At 37.8% G+C, this 18,156-nt stretch overlaps 1 protein-coding gene across 5 annotated transcripts in view; it reads left to right on the top strand.

Moving 5' to 3' along the window:
- The window catches only part of LOC105478113 (midline 1), a 393,876-nt gene that overhangs the window by 150,170 nt on the left and 225,550 nt on the right, over positions 1-18,156 (top strand). Inside the window, exons 1-2 of one of the 5 annotated variants that reach the window (XM_011735110.3) lie at positions 5,544-5,988; positions 16,024-16,080. The exons of 1 other annotated variant lie outside the window; for it this stretch is intronic. The gene's annotated coding sequence lies outside the window, so the exon portion shown is untranslated. Of the gene's footprint in view, positions 1-4,714; positions 5,003-5,543; positions 5,989-15,979; positions 16,081-18,156 lie in introns of those variants that run through there. 3 more of the 5 variants (XM_011735109.2, XM_011735113.3, XM_024791680.2) reach the window with 3 other exon arrangements.

Below are 18,156 nucleotides of genomic sequence, written 5' to 3' on the forward strand. Positions count from 1 at the left end.
CTTTGCAGCAATTAAATGCTTACAGATAGCTGAACAATAAATTCTTCCTACAAGCAGAAAAAAGAAAAAGTGCTTTGCCAGGGAGCATTCTAATCTAATTAGGTTTCAATTATCTACAAAAGAAAAAAAAAAGATAAAAAGAAAGGAAAAGAAAAGAAATTAGGTCAAACTTTCTGACAATCAACTCAGGTTATTGTCCTCTGAGGTTCATTTTGAAATACAGTTTAATTTTCTATGCACGTTTATTATAAGAATATTATAAACTCACAATCTTAAAAAAATTAAATTGCAATCCCATCACAGAAATATAACCAATACTAACATTTTTTTTGAGAAGGGGTCTTACTATGTTGCTCAGGCTGATTTTGAACTCCTGGGCTCAAGTGATCCTCCCACCTCTACCTCCCAAAGTGCTAGGATTACAGGCATGAGCCACTGTGCCCAACCAATATTAACATTTTGATGTAGCTTCTCACAGAATGTTTTCGCTATAGGCACAAACAAAAAATATTATTTGTTTTTACACAAAGGTTTATTCAACAAATGTTAATTGAGTGTCTATTAAGTGCCAGTGTTATTTCTCCTGAATGACACTGTAGCTACACTGCCAACTCAGCATTCACTATCATTTGAATGTCCTTTCATGTGAATAAATTTGGATGTGCTATATCATTTTAATGACTGTATAATTACAAATGATTGTACTTTCCAAAATGACAACAGCAACCTTTCCATTCACCCACCATACTTTCTGAACCTCACCATGCCCCACCAAGGGGTAGAATACATGGCCCCTTACCTTGAACATGGGTGAAGTTTTATGACTGCCTCAGTCAAGCAGAAGTAACACCATGTGATTTCCAAGAGAGATTGTAAAAGGTGATATGACTTCTGCCTAGCCTCCTCTTAGAACATTCACCCTTGGAACCCAGACAGTATGTTGTGAGGGAGCCCGAGCCACATGGAGAAGCTGTATATATATGTTCCAGCTGACAGCTCCCACTGAGGTCTCAGGCAACAGCCAGCATCAACTGTCAGCCATGCAATGAGTGAGTCTCCAGATGACTGCAGCCTCTAGCCTTCGAGCCACAGCAGCTATTGCCAAATACAGCAGAGGTGGCTGTACCCACTGAGCCCTTCCAAAATCACAGACTTGTGAGCAAAATACATGTGCCTTGTTTTAAGCCACTAAGTGTGCAGGTGGTTTGTTATGCAGCAGTAGATAACAACAATAGAGATAGGCATTTGGATGACCATACCACAATTTTTGTAACAAATTCCTTAATTTTAGACATTTGTATTGTCACAAAGTGTTTTGATGTTGCTGTTGTTGTTGCCTTTAATACAAACATCACATATATATATCTGTGAACACAATAGTGTGTGTGTAGCATTATTATTATTATTGTTGTTGTTGTTGTTGTTGTTGTTGTTGTTGTTGTTATTATTATTAAGACAGGGTCTGGCTCTGTCACCCAGGCTGAAGTGCAGTGGCACAATCTCAGCTCACTGCAACCTCCATCTCCCGGACTCAAGCCATCTTTCCACCTCAGCCTACTAAGTACAGGCCGCGCCACCATGCCCAGTGAATTTATTTTTATTTTTATTTTTGGTAGTGATGGGTTTTCACCATGTTGCCTAGGCTTATCTTGAACTCCTGAGTTCAAGCAATCGGATCACCTTAGCCTCTCAAAGTGCTAGGATTATAGACGTGAGCCACCGTGCCCAGCCGCCTTATTTCCTCAATATTATTTCCCAGAAGTAGAAGCGCAGGCCAAAGGATATGAATATTTTAAGGGACTTTGATGTGAGCTTTTGGCAGTTCAATTTAATGTAGTTTACCAGTTCACAAATATGTATGGCTTAAAAATAGTTAAACCTGAAATGCTATGGCAAAATCAATCACTACAAATTCCATGACTGAAAAGGAAAGATCACTGAGTATAGAAAGAAAACAAAAAACAAAAAACTGGTAATTCTATCATAAAGAAGTTCTGGCTTTTAAGTTAAAGATAATACATTCAAACATTTACGTTTTTAAAAAGTGATTATGCAAACATGAATTTTGAGGGTGAAAGTCTTACTGAAGTCTGCTTCCATATTTGTCAAATATAATCCCCAGATGGTTCCCAAATACCCTTGGTCACTAATATACCCCTCTTCATGGTAAGATAACTTTATCTGATGAATTTTAACTTCAAGAACATAAAACGTATCTTCAAGCCTAGAATTTTTTCTTGAGCTTTCTGAAGGCTAAATAATTCTACTGCAGTCTGAAGACCTTGCCCTGAGTAGGGTTTTACCTCTGAATCAGTGTTGTCAGATGAGCAGATACAATGGCTTAACTGGTTGTGAATAGGAAGAGCTGAATTACCATGTGACCATAGCTGATACAATTGTTGCTTTAAAATGTAGAGGCAAGTTTCAAGGTAATGCTTTTGCATTAAGTGCTGCAAAGTTTTTAAGTGCCATGGCTATTCTAATTCTTTACTAATTACATGTGTATTACCTGTCACCTTCTCATAAAAAATAGTAATAATAATATCTGAGGTTTGTATAATAGTTCACAAGGTGCTTTCACATTTGTTTTCATTGTTTCATTTAATCTTCATAACAAAACCAAGGGGTCAGCATTACCTTCATCACTTTGTAGGTGAAGAAAGCAAGTCCAAGAAAGCTAAGTAATGAGGCAGAGACAGCCAGGACTCAACTTAAGATCTTTTAAAGCAGAAACCACGGAAGTCTATCCCATCCTTTTCAGTTTGTCTCTTGACTTATGCTAAAACTCATTACACAGCAATAGGGGTCAACAAACTTTTTGTGGAAAGGGCCGGAAAGTAAACATTTTCAGCTCTGTGGACCGAGCAGTTCAATACTGCAACTATTCAACAGTGCCATTGTTGCACAAACACAGCCATGGACAATACGCAAATGAATGGGCATGGCTGTGTTCTAATACACCTTTATTTATACAAACAGGCAAAGGATCTATTTGGCCCTCAGACCATAGTTTGCCCACCCCTGACATAAGAGAATGAGTAAACACACAGGAATCTCATGTCTATTTCTGCCCTTTTAACCACAATCCTTCTCTTTCCCTATAAGAAACTATCTTTATTAGATTCTTATTGATCCTTCCAGAGTTCCTGTTTTTGCAAATACAAGCCTATGCATATATGGACTTCTCATCCTCCCATTGCACCTCTCTTATTTCCCTCAGCCCCATGCCCTCTTCAGCACTTTGTTTTCATTGCCTGTGCATCTGTCTATATTAGTACACAGAGATCTGACATTCCATTTTGCCATTGCATAGTACTTCACTATACAGATATGCCACAGATTAGTCAATCTACTGCTGTGCATTTGTGTGGTTTCCTTGTATTGCTTGAAAATATGACATTTCTTGCTTTCTCTGGTGATTGTGTAGAATAGGTGCCTAGAAGTAGGACTGCTGGAAGGAAGGGTCCATGAATCTATAAATTTGTTAGATTGCCAAATCTCTCCCCCAACTCCAGATTGGTGGTGGTATATTATACTCCCAGCAGCAACCTATGAAAGTGCCCATTTCCCCAGAACCTCATCAATGGTGTATGAGCCAAACCTTTGAATTTAGTCCACTCTGACAGGCAAGAAATTATACTTCAGTGTAGTTTTAATTTACATTGATTTTATTGCAAGTGAGAAAGAACACTTTTCCATGCATTTAAAGACTGATTATATGTCTCCTTTTGTTTCATAACCTTTGCCCATTTTTCTTTTGGGTGGTAGGTTTTTCTCTTTTCCAAGTTTAGGCATTCATTAAACATGAAGGAGATGGGCCCTCTGTCCCAGTTCATTATTTCTTTTGACTTGATATATGCTGTTTTATTTCGCCATGCAAAAGGTTTTCAAAATTTTTATGTAGATAGATTTATTGATCATAGAGATATATAGGTGTAGCTGTAGATACAGACATAAATATATCTTCTAGATTTTTTACTCTCCTTGTACTGGACATCTGAGATGAAAGTAAGTGAAAAGGATAGAGGTGATGGTGAGAGTCAGAAAGATATTAGAGCTTTTATTTACAAGTAAGTTTGTATCCAAAATTCAAATGGATTATCCAGGTATTATTTTAAATATTAAGACCAGTGGCAGGTACTGGTACAGAGAACAACTGAGAATAGAGCAAAATGGCCAAGGAAAAGGAGGAAAAGGAAACTATTTTAGATCAAGAAAATTATGATACTAAATGAGTTCTAGTAAGGCTGAAACTCATGATATAGACACTTTAAATATTTTTGTTGTTGCTTATATATAATTTTATGGCAAAATGTCTTAAATTGCATATAACAAAGACATTAGTATCATTGAGCTAGTGTTTAGCAGTGTTCCTTTTGAAAGATATTATTCTGCTCTCAGGTTACAAACTTTATAGAATGTTGAGTTCTGTGCTTTTGTTTGGTTTTGTCTGAATTCTCTGCCTAGTATGTTCATCTCATCCTACTCCCATTACTCCAGCAAAGGGGAATCAGAGAACTGAAGTTAAGAAAGACAGGTAAGTTATAGCATTTGCTATGCACCTTGACTCATTTTTGCTATTGAGATAGCATTGTCACCAAGCAGAGGCAATTTTTTTTCTGGAGAGGAGAGGCAAGACAGGGGCCTGGGTGGGGGGTGCGGCCAGAACTGTGATGTCACAGATTGCATTGTCTCTTGGGAAACTCATCCATCAAACCGTCACCTCTGATTCTATGCAGGGACACTACGAAAGAGGCAGTATGCCCCAGTTTGGGTATTCTGAAGTGTTAGTATGTAGTGGAGCTGGTGGTGTGAAGCCGATTCATTTTGTTTCAAAGCCCCAAATGGCATGCTGCCGAACACAGGCACAAGCACAGCAGCGTCTCCTTAGAAATAATGTCTCCAAGGCAAACAGCCCTCATTGCAAAATGTAGAAGTCTGCCATCTGCTTGTCTCCACTGTGATTTATTCATTTCAGGGTTTTAAATGACGTAATAAAAAGGTAAGTCTTCTTTTTAAAAACTGGAGGGGTAAGTGGGAATTCCAGATTGATTATAGCATATCTGGAATGTATGTAAGATATTTGTCTTAAGTTAGAAGAGGATTTAAATTTATAAAGTGTGAATATTATTTTCAAATGCAAGTGCAAATCCTGTCCTGGGAAGATAAAGTAAAATCCATATCTTTAAAAAAGAAGGTCATGCTTTACAATTTAGCAATTTTATTTGGTATTTTTAAAAAGTGATTTTTTAAAAAACGAATTTTCATAAAGACAGTAATTTTCCGGATGTTTGATAGTACATATCGATCACTTTTTCATATTTGATATTCCACCTTTTCTTGATGTTTTCAATCTATTTTCAGCTTTTGGATGAGTTAAAAACTAGCAGCTGCTATAAATTGTCAAGGGCTCTTAAAATGAGGTGCCAGATAGATTTGGGAAGCATCTAGCTGATTTCTACATAACTCGTTGGGAATTACTCTGTTTTGGGAGGGAGTGTAAAGGGTCATAAGACTCAGATGAAGTTTGAAGCTGAGGCGTCCCCTCTCCCATCCCTGAGGGATAGTGACCAGGGTTTGGAGATATAGGAAGAAGCAAATGCACACCTCCATGCCTCGCCAGGACCTATCGTATTGCAGTTGATGAGGAGTCCAGAGGGCTGGGATCCATGACTCTCTGAGGATTCGCCTGGCAGGAATGAATGCCAGCAAACACCCCCCTTCCATCCCCTCCCCTCCTCGCTCCCCAGGAGAGGCGCTTCTGCAGAAGTCATTTGGTGTGTGCACTGGTTTTCCTTGTGAGAGGATTAGAGAATAGGGAAGTGCTTTGTGAGAAAAATCCTGGGAGAGGTTGCTGGGAAGAAATCAAACAGAGGGAAGGAAGACTTCAGCTTTCAGAGTCCCCTCAGTCAAGTAAGTCTGAGACCCAGTTGCCTGGCCTAGAGCAGCTGAGGGGTTGTTTCCTTTCGTCCACGCTAGGAGAAACTGGTAAGGCTCATTTTATTCTCTACTGCTCTGGGATGCTACTGTAACTGCTTTATTGAAGCGCAGGGGTCAGAAGGGAGGGAAGTTGGTTAGTGACTCTGGGGACATCCTGCGTCGTCTCTGTCTGGTGTATGAGGACGGCGCTGCTTCTGGCACAAAGGGCTGGTAGTCACAGAACAATTTTACTTTTCCCAAACTTGATTAGCATCACTTCTGAGCAACTGACTTAAGCAAAACGCATGCCCACGCAGAAACTATACCCCATAGAGGAATGCACTTATCTATCAGATACTCGGATCTTTAAAGCATTTCTGTCTAAATTTGATTAGTTTTGGGGGTACAACTTCAGGAGAGTGAGGTCCTTCTGGAAATTTTTCAATCGTCTGTTTCCTGTGAGAATGTATTTTCGCCATTGTATGTATCACCTGTTTTGTAAAAAGAGCTGTTCAGACCCAAGCCACTGTTAAAAATTCAAGTAGTACCTAGCGCAAGTTCAAGACACTGTGAAAGGAGGGGCAAGTGTTCATATTCAAGTGAGGAAAATGGAACTTGAATAACTTTATATTCTCTATCTGTATGCAGAGGTGTTGTAATTGGAAAGAAGAAATGAGGAACCTGCCCTAGAGTCAGAAAGAATAGGTACACGTTTCCTTCAGCATTTTCAAAGAATCAGCTCATGAACACAGCCTTCTTGGGCAGATGTTACTTCTTACTCCCTAATTCCATTCTGTTATTTCCAGAGCTGACTTTCATATTTGTGTGAAGATATATATATATGTGTGTGTATATATATATATATATATATATATATATAGAGAGAGAGAGAGAGAGAGAGAGAGAATGCATTATTTATATTGCTTATATATTTAAAATTTTTATGTGTACACACATACATACAAATTTATCCTTTTATCATATCCTGGCAAACTTGAGCCTGAAGAGTTTAGAAATACATTGATTCAGTCTGAAGCAAATTATCCCTTAAGCAAGCTACAAAAGTCCTTCTGAGAGGCGTGTTTGGAGTTGGGGGCTGTGTGAGGAAGACAGAAGTGGCAGACAGCTGTTGTTTCTGTGATGGACAAGTCCAGAAGCCTTTCCTCATAGCTGAGAACCAAATTCCTAAAAACTCTGCCCACCCCTCCCCCATCCCCAAGACAGGGTGGTAATCTTTGTTGTTGTTTTTGCCCTGAGAAAATTTGAGTGCTGCCTAATTGAGTGGGCTCTCTGCATTTTTTCCTCCTCATTAAAATAAAACTAGAAGCCTTGCTAAATGCAAAGTTCTGATGATGGATGTTTCATTTCTAAACTTAACATATGCCAATATACTTATTATCATTTCGGTTGAATTGGCCTATCATGAAAACACTGATCAAGTAAAATGATTCAACACAAATTACTCAAGTCTGCAACTGTTACTTCAGTTTACTTAATTCTACAGTCTTAAGATGATGTGGTTATTAGAATATTCAAAAATTGAAAATGCATGCCATTTATTTCATTAATAACAACCAGGTTACTTAAACTATAGGTTATAAACTATAGGTTTCAACTATAGGTTATAAACTATTTAAATACAGTTTCTTTGCATGCACATTGATATGAAAGCCTGAAAAAATATATGCTTTTTCTTTTAAAATGAAATAATTATTTGCCTGAGACATCCTTTGCCAAAAAATGAAAGTCAATTCCCTTTCAATTTCAGTTTTTTATTCTTTTCTCAACTGAAAATGCTAATTCAACCAAACGGTGTTATCTTTGGCTTTAGGAATTGTTTATGGAATGCTGGCAGTCAATTTGGGAGTTCTGAGTGTGAGATAACAGTTAATCAATTTATCTGTGAACTGTGAAGTTTTCAGGTTTTGACCAACATTATTCACTATTCTCTGCCCCATGTCATTCTGGTTATAAATACTATTTACCTTCATTATTATATTTGAACCTGAGCGCATCGAGTTCATTAGAATTGATTTTCTTTCCAGGTTGATCTTCTGAAATACTTTGGCCATTTTTCACTACTACCTTATGAGGTTTTCATTCATCTGCCATATATTTATTGAGTGCGTGGGTGTCACTAATATGGCCCACGTTTGCTCTTAGAGATGAAAGCTATGTTTTGTGGAGTTTATTGCAGAGGTAACCAAGGCTAGAAGGGAAAGACCAACTTGTGCTGTTCTAACAATTGTTTGCCAGCTCCCGTGGTTTAATTGCAAATGTGGTTTCAGCAACAATGAAAAACTCTAATTCTTCTGAATTCTTGATACGTTAAAATATACTACTGGCTACTTGGAACCTGTGAGCTGAGTTAATCAATAATCCTCTCACATTGCACAAGATCCGCTGTATGTTATTCTCATCACTGGACATTTAAATAATTCAAAAGAAAGGTTTCTCGTTAATTAACCTTGCCATTGCACAAATTGGGAAAATACAGAACAAAATATTCCAGCATCCTTAATCTTTAGAGCTTATAAATTACTGTTCCTTCTCATTTTTTCTTGATATATTAGTTTTTTCTGTTAGATGACTTTTGTTAAATGTTTTGATATATCATAATAATACACATAATTTGCAATAATTCCAATAAGAAAAAGGAATCATAGGAAAGAAATGAACATGTCTTGAATCCACCGTATACCAGACACTGCCCTGGCCCCTTTACAAGCGTGTTATCATTTACTCTTCTCAACAATACTGCAAAATAGGTATTATTGTGCCCATTTTAAAGATAAGGGAATGAAGGACCAGAGAATTTAAGAATAAAATCATGCCACACTACTAAGGTAGCAAACCCAAATCTGTTCCCTGCTCCACAAAAGCACTTTTTAGCATACTTCTATATTGCTCTCTTACCATCCATGTCTTTCTTCCCAGATCTCGTATAAATTGAGAACTCCCTACAGCTTACCTTAATGCTTCCAGAGAATCTGCCTTGACAGCTTCTGCCTGTTCCCTGTCTTCCTTTATGATCAGAGAGCCAACATATATAACTATGGATTGGACAGGCATCATATGTATTTACATGTAAAAATGGTTTCTGAAACATCAAGGTAGAAACATCATATTAGGTTAAAATACAGAATACAGTATTTTAGATTTGCTCAGTTAAGAGAAATGACAAACTTGGTTTAGTTTGGTTTCTGGCCATATCTGCCCTGGTTTCCACCAGGTATCCAGTAGGGAGCCCCGGTCTGCATGTACACTGTGACATATATGTTTGTATAGAGATCCCAGGCTGTAGTGCAGTGGTGCAAACATGGCTCACTGCAACCTTAACTTCCTGTGGCCAAGTGATCCTCCCACCTCAACCTCCTGAGTAGCTGGGACTATAGGCATACACCACCACGCTCAGCTAATTTTTGTATTTTTTGTAGAGATGGGGTTTCACCATGTTGCCCAGGCTGGTCTGGAACTCCTAGGTTCAAGCAGTCCACCTGCCACAGCCTCCCAAAGTGCTAGGGTTACAGGTGTGAGCCACCATGCCCAGACACAAATTTCTTTATATTGACTTGATATGTATTTATTCCATGATCTTGTAGGCAGTAGGGAGCCATGGAAATATTTCAAGTGGAGAGATGAAATGAAAATGATCAGGTTTCCATGTTAGAAAGCTCACTGAGAGAGCCCTGTGGAGTTGGAGGCCCAACTAGGCTGCCTATTGGAATGCAGGAGAGAGAGGTCAAGAACATGACTTCTGATAGAATCTGTAGAGAAAACGACAAGAAGTTTGAGAAATACTAAGGACAGTGCATTGGCAGGACAGCTGAGAAGAAGAGGTTTGTGACTTGGATATCTCAAGTAGATGATGGGGAGGTAGAGAGGATGGGGGACTCTAAGAAGATGTGTGTATACTGCACTAGGACCTGGGGATAGAACTCTGGCCAGAAACACCTTTTCTCCTAAGTAGCTAAAAGCCCATCTGTGAAGACACCAGTAATAATAATAGGAATAACTCATATTCATTGAGTGCTTTAGCTTCTTCTAAGCACACTAAATTTAATTTTCATATCAATCCTCTTTGGTAGACACTAGTAACATTATCATCCCAGTTTTCTGATGAAGAAACTGAAGTAAGGAGACTTTATGTAATTTGCCCAACATCATGCAATTAGTAAGGAGAGAGAAGGGAGTTGAAGTCAAGTAGTCTGGCTCCAGAATCCATGGTTTTAATTCTTACACTCTACTGCCTTGCTTAACAACCAATTATAATTTTGTGAGATATTTAGTATGAGAGCTAGCTGTACATTTCATGGGGGCGGGAGTGAACCACAGAGTTAGCAATTACTGCTATCAAGATGAACTGTGAATTTTTCTGAGGCACATTTCTATAGACTCCTGGCTATCAGTAGGGTGTGATCCATGACAAAATAAAACATTGATATGGAGCATTAGCCTAGACATCAGGGCAAAATTGGAGAAAGTTCTTATTTCCCTGCTCTCTAAGAATTTATAACCACACTAAGAAAACCATATTGCAATCATAAAAAATAGATGACCAAAAATTAAATGGTTCCAAGGCCCTCTGGATAAATATGAAGTGAGAACATAGTTCTTTTTTAAAAGAGAGTGGGAAAGAACAAGTCAATAAGAAGGTCAAGATGATGGGATGCAGAGACATTGTGTACATTCATTGAATGACTTAATGTGTTATGCACTCGCATTTTCCCATTTCCAACAACACTGTAAAATAATGGCAGAGTGAAATTTGAATCCCAAGGTGTCTCACTCTGCTATGTGTGTGTTTAAAGAATGTTGGGACAGAGCTCCCTTCAAATAAAATTTTTAAATGCCTTAGGAATCCTAAAATGATGCTTATATTTTATAAGGTCTTGATACTTTGATGTAGTTTTTCTTCATTATCATTATCATTGACTAGTTTTTGGGTGGAGCTGCCCTGGGTGTGTGAAGATTTCAGTATCACTCAATATAGGTGGGTCTTTAAAAGAAGATCATGCCAAGAAAGATATATGTAAATGTATTTTTTACATTCTCTTTTATTTTCTTTAATATTCTGTATGTTTGTAGAAGCTACAATATGGAATTATAGACTATTTACTTATGGGCTTTAAAAAGCACTGTTGTAATCATTAGCTAATAAATTTCTTACCAAGAGATATTACTGAAAGGAATGTGGTTTTTATTCTTTTATAGCCAGATCACCAGGAAGATATGAGACCGTGCCATTTAAGTTTGCTTTTAATTTATGTAACAGAAAGATTTAGATTTGTTTAACCTTTCCTACTAGACATGTACTTAACAAACAATTATTTGGTATCTACTATGTGAAAGGAACACATTTTATTCCATTTGTTCCTTGCAATTCTTGTTAGGAAAGACCCTCTTTACAGTGGAAGAAGGAAAATCTCAGAGAATGGCCCAGCCAGACTTGAACTCCCGTCTTCTGTCTCAGCCCAGAAGACTTGCTCCCATGTCCTTTAACCTACTTAGATAAGACAGATATTCAAAGCCACTGAGGAAGAACTCCATATTTCTTCATTTGGAACAGCAAACTAGGAAAGTTTTGTTATATCCCCATGACCAACGGTAGGTATATTTTGGGGCAATTATCTCTATGCTAAAATCAATATTACTATTTATCAAGATAATCTGCAGCTTGCCTTAAAGATAGAGAGGGGATTTCAAAGTCCATTTGTTGAAAAGATTACTCTCTGGAATTGTATAATTTGCTTCAAAGTGAGACTTGCAAAAATTATGAGATTTATCCCATAGCTCTCTACCCAGTCCCTGAAAGATTTACATTCAAGGTGACATCTGTTCAGGCTTACACACTGCTTACCTATGTGTTGGTGAAACACTTTCTGTGAACCTTCTAAATGTTCTCACCCCACTCTGACTTCACCCAATACTCATGACAAGAAGAGGACAAAGCTAGAATTATTATACCAGAGTATCTGACCCTGGGTTCAATGCTGAGAGTTGGTCACAATTAGTTTTAATAGAAAATAACATATAATTACTGACAGGTGCTTTTGGGCATGGGAAAATAGAATTTAAAAGAATGTTTTTAGTGATATATTGCCTACAGGATGACATCATGTAAGCTTAATGGCAATGCTTGAAGGTGAGAACTGACTATCATATTGAAAGGGAAAGTTTGTTCAGATTTATTCATCCACCATCAGGGAATCAAACGTGTCCTAGATTTCTAAGACTAATGAAACAAGAAACTAAAATCTACTATTGAAACCTAAATAAATACAGTTATCAATATGCTGGTAAGATCTGCAAAGACTAATAGCATAAGCCCTTAATGAAAAATTATTGTATTCAATGACTTTCCAACACAAAGGTTAGATATTCTTACATCAAAGTAATACTGTATTATTCTTCCCTATAGTTCTGCACCACAAGGAAAAATTAGTGCTTTATTTTTGCTAATTCACAAATTTGTTAAAGTGATCAACAAATTTAATTTCCATATACATGTGTAACTTCAAATGTACAGAGGCGTGAAGCTACTGCAAACACAAGCTTGCTCACTAAATTTTATTTGATATCTATTGCCTTGCCATATAACAGCAAGAGCAAACATTCTGAAACTTCTAAGTAAAAGGAAATCATCCGTCTTTTTAAATTATGTGAACTTTACCTTATTTGTAAAGCACTGTATAGAACCAAGAAAAGTGTGGGAAATTGGAACATAATTGGAACATAATAGACATTTAAGCCTTATATTTTCATAACAAAATTGTCTGAAATTAAAATAAAAATGATATGCAAATAGGATTTGTTTATCCAAATGTGGGCAGAAGGGCTGTAAAGATACTAGTATGTATTAGAACGACATGAATAATTTATTTTATAATGTAAAACCTAATAAAGATTTAATGATCACCCATAAGCCTTTAAAATTATGTGAGTAATAGCACTATGGCAGGCAAATACAGGCAGCTATTATAGCGCTACCAAAACTCTGTTTATAACTCTTTGTATGTTACTTTTTGGAAAGGGGGGGTCACAGAATGATGTAATAAATGGTTGCAAAGAAGTTTCTGTCCCAAGATGCCTATTCAGTGAATTCTAGAGCTCAAACTGCTTTTCTCTAAAACCATTCAATACATGCCCTTGCTTCAGGACTGGACTAACCATTTTCTGATTTATAAATTTAATGATTTCAATATTATGGAGTAACTTCAGTGAAGAAAAATTGTTTTAGGGACTTACTTTCCTACAGCTATTGTTGCCCTGTTGCTTTTAATTCAATTTGAATGCATGCTATGGAGTAGTTGAGTTAAATCCATGGCATCTTGGTTTTTCTTCATGGATGAGTTCCAGTTCTTTGGGTGATACAACTAAAAGCTCACAAGATGCTGTGTATCGGCAATGAAACAATTAGTCTTTGAGCTTTGGGGAAATTACTCAAGCAGCGAATTAATCATTGCGATTCTGGTCTCCCTCCACAAATGCTAGGTCTCCGAAAAGACTCTCCCCACACACCCCTGTTCCTGGTGCTCTTATTAAAGGTGTAAAATTTCATAAACCTTTAGTAAAACATTATGAATTCTCTTTTTGTGCAATACAGCTGGTATTTTTTTCCAGATGTATATTTCCATAATTAAACATCCTAAAATACAAATCCCATTATTATTTGTTATGTCTAGTCAGTAATTAGACCTCAGCTGGTAGGGCAATTTCAGAACAGAGTTTACCAATTTACATACTAATCCAGCAGAGTCTGGTGGGACATGATTAGCATAGATTCAGTCAACATCTTAATTAGCCCTAATCCCAGCATGCACTCCGAGGTGCCTTTACCCCACCCCCACTCGTGTGGGTCTTGTTTAGCTGACTATGTTCCTTCAACAAATTCCAACTCTTCCAAACATATTTTTCAGTGCTCTTTTTCACAGAGGAGATGATTACATCTCAAAGTGGTATGCCAGGGAGGACATTTTGTGTAAAGCAGGGGAAATGTGAGACATTGGGCCAGGCGAGTGGTACATACACAAATCTGAAGCAAAATCAAGGCACCAGAATCTGTTCTTCTAGAGTGTTAGAGTATACCCACTCCCCTGTCCCACCCCCAACTCTGGGTAGCAAGATCTGTAAACCATTCCAAACCTGTGAGAATTTTACCTATTTTGTAAGAAGAATATTCCTTATTCCTGTCCATGATCAGGAGCCCTTTTCATCATTTACCAGCTTTCATGTCAGGAAATTCCTTATACCTAACTGAAATCCCCCATGTTGCATATTTAAGCCCCCTGCCTTTCTGTCCATCCATAGTGGAAACGGAGAACAGGCGGCCACCTATGAAAAGCTCGTTTTATAGCTGAGGACCATAATTAAATTATCTCCTTTACCTTCTCTTCTTCAGGTTGGATTTTTAAAGCTCCTCGACTTTCCTCTGAGCTCCCTTTTCTTCATTCACCTCTTTGATCTTTGTGGTTTTCCTCTGAACTCTTTCCAAGTTCCCCACACCCCCTTTAATTGTGCTCAGAACTAGGCTGAGTATCTTTGAAATCATTTGAATGGCCAGATTTCCTCAGGATAAATACCAACACTTGAGTGTACCTCCATATCCAATTTACTTCTAGAATCAGTGCCTGCTGTTAGTTAGCTGGCTAGTTTCACTTATTCCTCTTCCATTTTTCAAAAAAAAAAAATCATTTGGTGTGCTATTGCATAACCTCGAGGGGATTTCTTCTATTTGCTTTTTTCTTTCTTTCTTTTTTTTTTTTTTTTTTTTTTTTTGCAGTTTATCAAGGGCACTTTGAGTTTCAATTTCAATTTGCAAAGATATAAACTATCAGTATCTCCTGCTAAGGTTTGAAGTCATTTGCAAATTCAATTTGAACATTACCAATAAATTATTGCACAATCCTAGGGGAAAGACCTCAATAGGGACTGAGAAGATCCCAGGAGATTATCACTTGCTAACACCTTCATCTCAGGATTCTTCTCTCTGCTTTCTGTGTTCTCTGCCACTCTTTCCCACTTTGACCTTTGTCTTATGACATAGCCTTTCCCTATTTCCTCTTTTTTTCTCTCTCTTTTTTATTTTTACTTATTCTTTCTCTCTCATCGTATCTTGCGTTTTCACTCAACACTTTCCAGCTATCCCCTGCTCGAAATTGTTCCCCATCCAGAAAATGTATCCGGTCATAGGGAAGAGACAATGGAATAAGAGAAGCATCCCAAACAATTTTCCTTTTTGGCTGTGTACTGACCTAGCTGAAATCAGGTCATGTGAGTCACAGAAAAAAAGCAAGTCAAAAGTGCTGACTGATGGATGTAATAAACATCAGGGCAAAGAAATGAAGATGGCTACTTGGCCAGGCGGGGTGGCTCACGCCTATAATCCCAGCACTTTGGGAGGCCGAGGTGGGTGGATCACTTGAGCCCAGGAATTTGAGACCAGCCCGAGCAACGTGGCGAGACCTCCTCTCTACAGAAAATACGAAAATTAGCTGGGTGTGGTGGCGTGTGCTTGTAGTCCCATCTACTCCAGAGACTGAGGTGGGAGGATTGCTTGAGGCCAGGAGATGAAGGCTGCAGTGAGCTAGGATTGCACCACTACACTCCAGCCTGGGCGACAAAGCAAGAATCTGTCTCAAAAAAAAAAAAAAAAAAAAAGATAAAGTGACTACTTGAGTCTAGTAGCGACAGGTCAGGAACCATTTGCAGCCTCGAAGCCTCAAGACCTTTCTGGCCATAAAAAAAGAGTTAGTCAGAGTGTGGCAAGGTTCATGTGTAAAAGAACCAGCCGAATTCACCTCCAGACTCTAGCTTGATTTGTCAGGGGCCAAGCATGTGTTTTGAATTCCAGAACGTGTTCCAGCTTGCTTTAAAAGCCAGGGTCTGTATCAATCTCTATCTAGAAGCTTAATAATCCTTAAGATTATAAAAGGTTTATTCATATGGCTTTGGAGATTTTATTTTTGAAATAGTTGTACATCTGTGGGCAAGAAGCAAGTGTGAGGGCTTTGACCTAGATGTCTTCATAGCCAAAAATATTTCTTGCTATTAAGAACTACAAAAACAGTTCAAATATCTCATATTGTTGCACTACTTCTTCAGGGGCTACGGATGGAAGATCAAATGCCAAGGATGATGTTGGGAGTCTCTGTTTGACTGGTTGGTTGATTTGGTTTGTTTTTTATTTTTGTATGGCCGCTTGAATTGTGTGTATTTGGTGCAACTTAAAGTTTTAAATTTCCTCACCAATAGGTAGCTTACGTTCTAGATGTTTAATTAATATGCATATCCTTAATCTCCTTGTTTCCCATTCTAATTTCTGATGGCTTTTCTGGAATCATGTGAGGCAAATGCACTCTCCCACTTTTCACCTGACCAGACCCGGAAGTGTATGCAAGAAAGGACTTTGAAGTTTAGTTTAGTAACTGCCAATAGCCATCACAGAGGCTTTATCAGCTCGAGTTAAAAAAGGGATTATTAGTGGAAATGAAATATGGTGCAGTCACTTTGGAAATGGTTTGGCAGTTCCTCAAAAAGTTAAACATAGGGTTACCATATGATCCAACAAGTGTACTTCTAGGTATATATCCAAGAGAAATGAAAACATATGTTCACACAACAACATGTATATGAATGTTCATAGCAGCATTATTTATAATAGCCAAAAAGTGGAAACAGCCCAAATGTTTATCAATGGATGAATGGATAAATAAAACGTAGCATATTGCTGGATGCGGTGGCTCATGCCAATAATCCCAGCACTTTGGGAGGCTGAGGCAGGTGGATCATTTGAGGTCAGGAGTTTGAGACCAGCCTGGCCAACATGGTGAAACCACCATCTCTACTAAAAAAAAAAAAAAAAAAAAAAAAAAAAAAAAAAAAAAAAGCTGGACGTAGGGTACATGCCTGTAATCCTAGCTTCTTGGGAGGCTGAGGCAGGAGAATCACTTGAACCTGGGAGGTGGAGGTTGTAGTGAGCCAAGATTGCACCACTACACTCCAGCCTGGGTGACAGAGTGAGACTCCATCTCAAACATACAAACAAACAAAAAACAAACAAAAAAAACAAATGTAGCCTATCCATGCATATCCATACAACCGGATAGTATTCAACTCTAAAAAGTATTATTCAGCTGCTGATACATACTACATCATGCTCAGTCAAAGAAGGCAATCACAGAGGATCACATATTGTAGGATTCCATTTATGTGAAATGTCCAGAATAGGCAAATCCATAGAGATAGAAAGTCAATTAGTGGTTGCAAGGGGCTAGAGGTGAAGGGTAGGGGGAAAGGGAGTGATTGCTAATGGGCACAGTGTTTCTTTTATTGGGGGGTGAAGCTGTTCTAAAATTAGACTGTGGTGATGGTTGCAGGACACTGGGAATATACTTTAAAATATTAAATTGTCCACATTAGATGGGTACATTGTGTGGTATGTGAATTGTATCTCAACTAAACTTAAAAAAAAATCGAAAAGAAAAGAGAAAGGGGTTATGATACAGAGCCGAGTGTTCCTAGGTCACTCACAAAATGCTTTTAATTGTTACAGTTTAAAAAGAATTAAATAATTCCTATTATCGTTTTAATACAACTCTCCCTCCAACATGCACTGTTTCAGATATTATAAAAGACAGTGTAGACAGTGTATTTAGACAGTTGTAGCTTTAGGGATTGTGGGCCAGAATGAAGTACTCTGAGCAAGGATGTGGAATCTGGATTTTAATCCTCAACCTCACCATTAGCATGCCGTGTAAGACTGAGCCAAAGCTGGACCTCTTTGGAATTAGCTGCTCATTTTCTCAGTAGAATAATAATAATGCCCTCTAGCAAGCTCATAAAATCATGTTAGGATAAAATTAAATGTGTGCTATGATGGCCTCTTAAAGAAGGCCATGGGAATGTGAAGAATTATTGCACAATCAGCAGTATATATTATAAATATCAAACCTATATATATTGAATATGTTAATATTGAGCTTGAATTAGGAGATTCCTATAGTCCTGTTGATCCTAACATTGTATGAGTACATGCCCATCCTCCCTACACCCCCATATACATGCCACAAATACACAATCACAGCCAAATGAAATATGAATGGACATTTATATTAGATATATTAGATGTAGCTTTGGTTTGTGATAGTCCTATATTACTTTTTTAAATCTCAACTTCACTCATGACAGCTAGGAATGCAAAACTATGGTTTTAACTATGGAGTTAAAAGAGGGTTT

The sequence above is a fragment of the Macaca nemestrina genome, chromosome X (assembly GCF_043159975.1).
Source record: "Macaca nemestrina isolate mMacNem1 chromosome X, mMacNem.hap1, whole genome shotgun sequence".
NCBI lineage: Eukaryota > Metazoa > Chordata > Mammalia > Primates > Cercopithecidae > Macaca > Macaca nemestrina.